An 8,559-nucleotide genomic window follows, 5' to 3' on the forward strand; every position below is an offset into this window, starting at 1 on the left:
GCAAGCATGAGAACCTGAGTTTGAATCTCCAGCATGCACATAAAAAAGCAGGCATAGCTGCCCAGGCCACTGACCTCAGCACTAGGACAGGAAGACAAGTAGACCTTGAAAGTCTCACTGGCCAGCCAGCCAGCCCCCCAAACTGAGTGTCTGTTATTCAGTAAGAAACCCTGTTGTAAGACAATAATGGAGAATGACAGAAGAAGACACTCAGGGTCCTATTCTGGTCATCATATGTGCATACACAGGCAAATGTACCAAATAAAATCGACATACACACACACACTAAATAAACTCCACATACTGCCTAAGTACTCATCCATTTCTGTTCTCACCCCCCCTTTTTTTTTTTTACCATTTAGTGAAGTGGGAATTATCAAAATAGGTAGCATGACTTTAAGCTCTCATTTGCCCGGGGCACTCCAAACAGAAGACACAATAGAGTGAGCTGGCATCCTCAGAATGACAGCTACTGATTTCTAGAGAACTAAGAGAAGGATCTGGTTGCCATACAAATGAACCAAGGAAGCTGCAGTCATGTGAGGTTACTCAGTAAGTAGATATCAGTAGAAGAATGGAGAGACTACTGCCAGCGCTTTTGTGGTGCTAGCTAGACTTCAGGAGTGGAGGACAGCTGTCTCTCCACTTGAAAGATAGCCACACTACTGTTTGTTTCACATGCTTTTCTAGAGGTGCGCTGGCATCTTCCATAGTTGCATCTGCTGAGTGCTGGAACTGTAAGACTAGGTGCTCATAAGCTCTTACTCTAAGTGCTCTGAGGCTATAAGTGTATGCCCCACTATGTGCCAACAAGTACTAAGGAGCAGAGCTCAAACAGTCTTTGCTGCCTATGGATTCGAGCCACGACTCCCTGTCCAGGCATTAGGATGGCACATAGAGCATGTCTATCAGCCCTGGAACCCATTTTCACTTGCTCCTGTAGGTGACCTGGATGCAGCTTCCTGCTGCTTGAGAGTGACACAGAGGGATATTACAACCCAGGTATTCCTTCTCCCCTACTAACAGCACTTCTCCACTCCTGTCTCACCTTCCTGTTGTGTCTGACACCCCCACACAGCACGTTCTCAAACCCTGTGAGATGTGACCGGTGTTTGAAGAAATGAGGAAGGGAGGAGCCACTCAGTCAGCCACCGAAGGAAAAGGTCCTAATTCCTGATTGGCAGCCCTCTAATTACTGTGGTTCAGTATTAGGCACTTGGGATGAAGAAACTCAACGTTATTATCCATTTTAGCCACCAAGTATCAGTTTCAACTGCTTCTGAGTTTCACTGACCGCCCACGTGACTTTCTAGGCTTTCTGTTTAGACTCTTAGCAATGAGTGTCTTCCTTGGTTTTACGGATGGGATAAAAGGCCGTGAATGCTCCTGAATATTAGTGACCAAAAGCCAAAAGAAGTTACTAGGCTGAAGAACATAAAATATCAGCACACACACACACACATAAGCATCTCCTTAAAAATGCATTTCCCTCCTTCCATTTCTGTCTTATAAAGCAGACAATAGAAGAACTTTGTCTCAGAAGATGTGACTTAATGGGCAGGAAGTCAGGATATTGGAAGAAATATAATACTAGGAATTTTCATTGAGAGATGGTTACTAAAAGTATAAAACACTACTTAGAGTCAGGAACAATTCTTATTCTCAGTTTCCATATCTACAAAACATGGACAGTAACACCTGCAGTACGAGGTAGATGTAAGAACTATAAGTTACTTATATGAAAATGTGTAATAGTGCCTGACATGTTCAGTAATTCTTGTAGGTAGAGAAATTGTGTGTGCATTAGACATCAGATCAGAGTTCTTACAAGAGCTGATGTGTATAGTGGCACGGGTTTGTCTTGCAAAATCCTTCAGAGGGTGCTTGTGTACAAGACAAACCTATGCAATGTTGCTCAATGAATGCTACGTTTCTGAAATGCCTATCCAGGAAAAGCTCTGCCTTGACAAAAGTAGCTACAAACAGGGTTTCAATTCACCGAAGACTGGACTGGTGGTAAGTAATATCCTGAAGAACTGGCTTCACACACCACATCTGCTGCTTCTCCTGTGTCCAGCCTCCTCGGGACACTAGTAGACCAGCAGAACAGCAACAGCACAACCTCAAAGTCCTTATAGAAGGGGGAACAGTGTGGCATGAGTGCTTAATTTTATAATTTTGCTTTATAAAGTTGCTTTAAGGGAAAACTAAGAAGAAGCAAATGGCAATGGTAAGAAGGAGTTTGTCTCCGTGACCTAGTCTCACAAGTTGCAGATGGTCTTTGTTTTTGTTTTTTTTTTAAATTTTTAATATTTTTATTACATATTTTCCTCAATTACATTTCCAATGCTATCCCAAAAGTCCCCCATAGCGCCCCCCACTTCCCTACCCACCCATTCCCATTCTTTTGGCCCTGGCATTCCCCTATATTGGGGCATATAAAGTTTGCAAGTCCAATGGGCCTCTCTTTCCAGTGATGGCCGACTAGGCCATCTTTCGATACATATGCAGCTAGAGACAAGAGCTCCGGGGTACTGGTTAGTACATCATGTTGTTCCAACAATAGGGTTGCAGATCCCTTTAGCTCCTTGGGTACTTTCTCTAGCTTCTCCATTGGGAGCCCTGTGATACATCCAATAGCTGACTGTGAGCATCCACTCCTGTGTTTGCTAGGCCCCGGCATCGTCTCACAAGAGATGGCTATATTTGGGTCCTTTCAGCAAAATCTTGCTAGTGTATGCAATGGTGTCAGCGTTTAGAAGCTGATTATGGGATGGATCCCTGGATACGGCAGTCTCTAAATTCTTCTTGAGTTTCATGCGTTTAGCAAATTGTATCTTATATCTTGGGTATCCTAAGTTTTGGGCTAATATCCACTTATCAGTGAATACATATTGTGTGAGTTCTTTTGTGATTGTGTTACCTCACTCAAGATGATGCCCTCCAGGTCCATCCATTTGGCTAGGAATTTCATAAATTCATTCTTTTTAATAGCTGAGTAGTACTCCATTGTGTAAATGTACCATAATTTCTGTATCCATTCCTCTGTTGAGGGACATCTGGCAGATGGTCTTTGGATGAAAGTAATAATTCATCCATTTACCAATTTAATAAACATTTGCTCAGTGTCAGTTCTATGCTAGGCAGAGGACAAAGTGATGAGGCAGGCTTAGTGCCTAACCTCAAAGAATTTACAGCTGAATAGTTCAGAGATGTATAGCACAGTCTCTCCTCAAGGGTAAGTTGGTAAATCGATGCAAACAAGAAAACACACTACAGAGTGTATTCATAAGGTAAGGATAACCCTGAGATGGGATCAAATAGTTCTTAATATCAGAAAGCTTCACCATATGTAACATGCCCAGATTTGAGTAATGGCTAGCTGCTTACCATGTAAAGACGATGAGAAGGTGGGAACCAGAGAGCACATCTGCAAAACAACATGCCACAAAAAGCATGGTACTGAAGGAAATTCTGCTTAGCTGGCGGGGCACGTGTGCACTGTGGGAAACTACAGAAGTTATGACTGTTCTTAACTGTAGTGAGATGGTTAAGAGCAGTGAATGGCCATGCTAACAGGTTGAAATTTTATCCTTTGGACAGCAGGCTGTTATGATAAGAGGGTTTCATGAAGGGTTCAAAATACTGAGCCTAGTGGTCCATATTTGAAACCCCAGCACATGGGAGGCAGAGGCAGAATTCTAGGTTAAACCTAGGCTAACACAGACACTGCCAGGAGGGAGGAAGGGAAGTGCCTAGAAAAGTTAACCATGTCCAGACCAAGGACCAAGCAAACTGCAGCCAAGCAATAAGCAGCCCACTCCAAACAAACACAGAATACTATCGCTTTTCACTCCTGTTAGCCAAGACTAGAGGGGACCTAGATTTCTGCTCACACCTGTCTACAACAGATCCCCATGCCCTGAGGTGGCACCTGAGAGCTTCAAATGTGAAGAAACTTTTACCTCCTTTCAGTGATGAGTACTCCAACCCATACACCAAAGTACTGTTGTAAGTCCTTCCTCCCACATGGCTGTCAATAGAGGCTGTCTTAGTCAGGGTTTCCATTCCTGCACAAACATCATGACCAAGAAGCAGTTGGGGAGGAAAGGGTTTATTCAGCTTACACTTCCACATTGCTGTTCATCACTGAAGGAAGTCAGGACTAGAACTCAGGCAGGTCAGAAAGCAGGAGCTGATGCAGAAGCCATGGAGGGATGTTCTTTACTGGCTTGCTTCCCCTGGCTTGCTCAGCCTGCTCTCTTATAGAACCCAAGACTACCAGCCCAGAGATGGTCCCACCCACAAGGGGCCTTTCCCCCTTGATCAATAATTGAGAAAATGCCTTCCAGTTGGATCTCATGGAGGCATTTCCTCAACTGAAGCTCCTTTCTCTGTGATAACTCTAGCTGTGTCAAGTTGACACAAAACTAGCCAATACAGAGGCCTAGTCAGAATTCTCACCCATAGCAATGAGGTGTACTTGGTCCCACAGGTTAACAGTGAGGACCAAGTAGGCAACCTCCATTTTTACCCATTGACACCTAGCAGAGCGTCAAAAACAAACACATGACCCCCGGAACATACTGTCACTTTCCTAGGAAATGTAAACTGCGAGTCATTAAGATAGCTTAGCAGGTAAGACACTTGCTGCCTTGCCTGAGAACGGGACTCAGTCCCTGGAACTCACATGATGGAAGGAGAGAACTGACTTCCGAAAGTTGTCTTCTGATCTCCACATGTGCACCGTGGCACACACATGCATGCATGTACACAGAGTCATTTTTAAAGTTTGAAATGGGGGCTGGTGAGATGGCTCAGAGGGTAAGAGCACTCCCTGCTCTTCCCAAGGTCCTGAGTTCAAATTCCAGAAACCACATGGTGGTTCACAACCACCTGTAACGAGATCTGACCCCCTCTTCTGGTGCATCTGAAGTCAGCTACAGTGTACTTATGTATAATAATAAATAAACCTTTGGGCCTGAGGGAACAGGGTTGACTGGAGTGAGCAGCGGTTCTTAAAAGAAACTCAATTCCTAGCAACCACATGAGGCTCACAACCATCTTTACAGCTACAGTACACTCATATCTACATAAAATAAATAAATAAATCTTTTTAAAAAATTAAGTTTGAAATGTACTTACCATATAATTAAGTTCCATTCTTGGGTATGTATACTGATTAAGTGACCATTTCTATCCACACAAAACCCAGTACATAAATGTCCACAGCAGCTTATCTAAACAGCAAAAATGTATAAATGTTCCTCAGTAAGTTAATGGTTATGAGCCTCATGTAGGTGATGCAAACTTTTAATCCCAGCACTCAGGAGGCAGAGCAGAGAGATCTCTGAATGTGAGGCCAGCCTGGTCCAGGACAGCCAGGATGTCTTGAAATCCTGTCTTGAAACAAAAACAAAAACAAAAACAAAAGTTAAATGGTTACATCATAAAGGCAAAAAGTACATGATTTCATATATGTATATGTTACAGTGAAAGATTATGAAGATGAAGGTGTTAGGGATGGTGATGAGGGGGAAAATAGGAGTTTAAATTTATAGCGTAATACAATCTTGGTTATAATGGAGTCATTCTCTATCTGGATTGTGTGTTGCTTATTTGGATCAAAATATGATATATTGAGACAGGATATGCACACATATTGGCCAGCCTTTGTGTAAATTACCTAACAGCCAGGCAGGCTGCAAGACTCAGGGATTAAGTGTAGGATTGACTTAAATTCCCTGATTTGAGATCTGTCTTGTCAGAAATTCTTATTCTCAAGCCCTAATCATTTTTCTAAACATTTTAACTAAATATTTCTGCCCCTACTTCCTAGTAATGAACTGGAACAAGATCTTTCCCAGTTTATAGTAACTGTGCTCTCGCTATAGAGATGGACAGACATCACTTGAAAAAAAGCATGCCAGGGGCTTCCAGGCTCTTATCACATCCTTACATTACACAGAATGAGGGTTGTGTAGCAATGCCCGGAGTTAAAACATTCAATCCTGGTGCTGGAGAGATGGCTCAATAGTTAAAAGTCTACTGGTCTTTCAGAGAAGCCAGGTTTGGTTGCCAGCACTCAAATGATGGCTCACAACCATCTGTACCTCCAATTGCAGGAGATCCGACACACTTTTCTTGCCTCTAGGGGTACCAGGCATGCAAGTGGTACAGGCATACACGAAGGCAAAACACCTGTACACATAAAATAAAAATAAGTAAATCTTAAAAAAAAAAAACAAAAAACTATAAATGGCTATCAAGTAAAATGGCTATGTGCTAAGTAGTCTAAGTAGCTATACTGTGCTGGGAAGTTTCTGGCCATAAGAGACCAGGCAAGTTTTCAGAGAGCACTTGACCTCAAAGGAAGTTAGTGTTTAAAGTTGAAAAATTCAAAGGGCACTTCACTCAAACAAAAGCCAGTTAATCCTAAGGGACACTCCTACCAACTGATCTAAGTGCTCCCAGCTCTCTAAAGCCCCAAGGAGAGGCTATCAACCCATGAGATTTACAAAGGGGCAACACCCAACTTAAACCCATCTTAGCAAGATTTCTAGTCCCAACTACCAAAGATAAGGGCTCCTGGCTAACACAGGCACATAAAGGGGCCTCACAGACCATTTCCTGGATGTCAGACAAACAGAATTATACCACGTATAATAGCCTGAGCCAATTCCCAGTTCCTGCTGCCTCAGTGGGAAAGGATATAGAAATGCAGGCCCAACTGTACTACGCTTTAGAGCCAAACTAATTCATAAACTATATATAGATGAGCCACTCATCTACACATTTCCATCTTGGCAACTGTCAAGAGGAAGAGGTAATAAATAAGGGGTTTAAACAACAGGAAGCAAGAGATAAATATTTACTGAGCATCAACTGTCTTCAGCTATCATCACTTGTCTGTGTCAGACACATTCCTTAATCAATGGACTTCCAGGTTGAGCTATGACATGTAAATCTACAAAGGAATAATAAACAGCAACTGCTGTCACGAACTCATGACTACCTAAACTGCCCATTCCTGTTGTGTTAGTTTATGCTCCATCCCACTTTGCTTTGGACTCTCCCTTTGCTCTCCCATTGTTAGTTCTATTCTCAGTTCTTGCTCCTCATGTACCTGTGTAACCCTCTTCTGGGCTCCACTGTATCTAAGGTGAATGACTGAAATTATTGACAGGGTGAGAACAAGTTAGAGTCACATGGAAAAACTAGCTGATACCAGCCCCTCAAAGACAAGAGTGGTATTACAGTCTTTCCTTTCATCTTAAAACTTTTTAGGCTTATGTGAATATTTTGCTGGCATCTATTTATGTACACCATGTGTGCTCCTGGTGCCAGCACAAGTCAGAAGAGGGCATTGGATCCTGTAGCTGGAATTACAGGTGGCTAAGCCAACATGTGGGGGGTAAGAATCAAACCCGGGTCCATTACAAGTGCAGCCAGTGTTCTAAACCCCTGAGACATCTCTTCAGTCCCCCTCCCCGATAAGCTGCCTTTCCTTTCAGCCAAAGTCAGTTTTTTTATGTATACAATACAATGTTCTGATGCATGACAGACAAAGATGTTCTTGTACCTTTACTTTATGACAAGATGTTTTTAATTCCTTAGAGAACATATTGTGTCCACATGGGAACACAGGGTAGGCTTGGCCTCTTTAGGCTGAACCATAACTCAATTTTAGCAATTCAAAGGTGGGTGGATCTCCTTTGATGAGGGTACCTACAGCTTTGAACCAGGAAGGATTTTACAAACAGGCATCAACTCACCCTCAGATTGAGCAAGAGGGAGGGCAGACTGATTTGCAATTTAATTGGCACACCCACTTATTTGGCAAACTCTCTTTCCTTCGTCTTCCACCTTCAAAAAAACTTGTTTTTTTTTTTTTTTTTTTTTGTGCTAAGTAGATTTAGTATAGGAACAATGAATAAAATCAAATAATCAAGTTCTATGTCATCATAACCTAGGGACATAGAAAATGTCTTTACTTAGGCACTAACATAAAAGCCATACTAAATGTACTTGTATTAGCTCAGCTCATTAAGGGACGCTGAAACAGCAGTGGACCAATGTGCTTGTGTTATAGAGAAGGCCTTGCCTCTTGAATTGTTAAAGAACATCTACAATGGCTGTATAGGGATATTCACATATGGCTATTTTTTGTTTTTGTTTGTTTGTTTGTTTGTTTGTTTTGGTTTTCTGAGACAGGGTTTTTCTGTGTAGCTCTGGCTGTCCTGGAACTCATTTTGTAGACCACGCTGGCCTCGAACTCAGAAATTCGACTGCCTCTGCCTCCCAAGTGCTGTGATTAAAGGCGTGCGCCACCATGCCCGGCTTTCACATACGGTGTTAAGAATGATACTGGAGATAGTAATTCTGCTGTTAGTGTAAAATATTCACTTTACTTACTATGTGCTAGCCACTGTACATATGTTATCTCACTGATTTCTCAGACTACTATGGAGTTTTGTTTTTCCCATTTAAAACTCAGATACCTTCAGTAACTGACTCAAGGTCATTCAGCTGGCATTGGGAAGGACAAGGATTTGAAAC

The sequence above is a fragment of the Mus caroli genome, unplaced genomic scaffold (genome assembly GCF_978045245.1).
Source record: "Mus caroli unplaced genomic scaffold, Mus_caroli_1 scaffold_11, whole genome shotgun sequence".
Classification (NCBI taxonomy): Eukaryota; Metazoa; Chordata; class Mammalia; order Rodentia; family Muridae; genus Mus; species Mus caroli.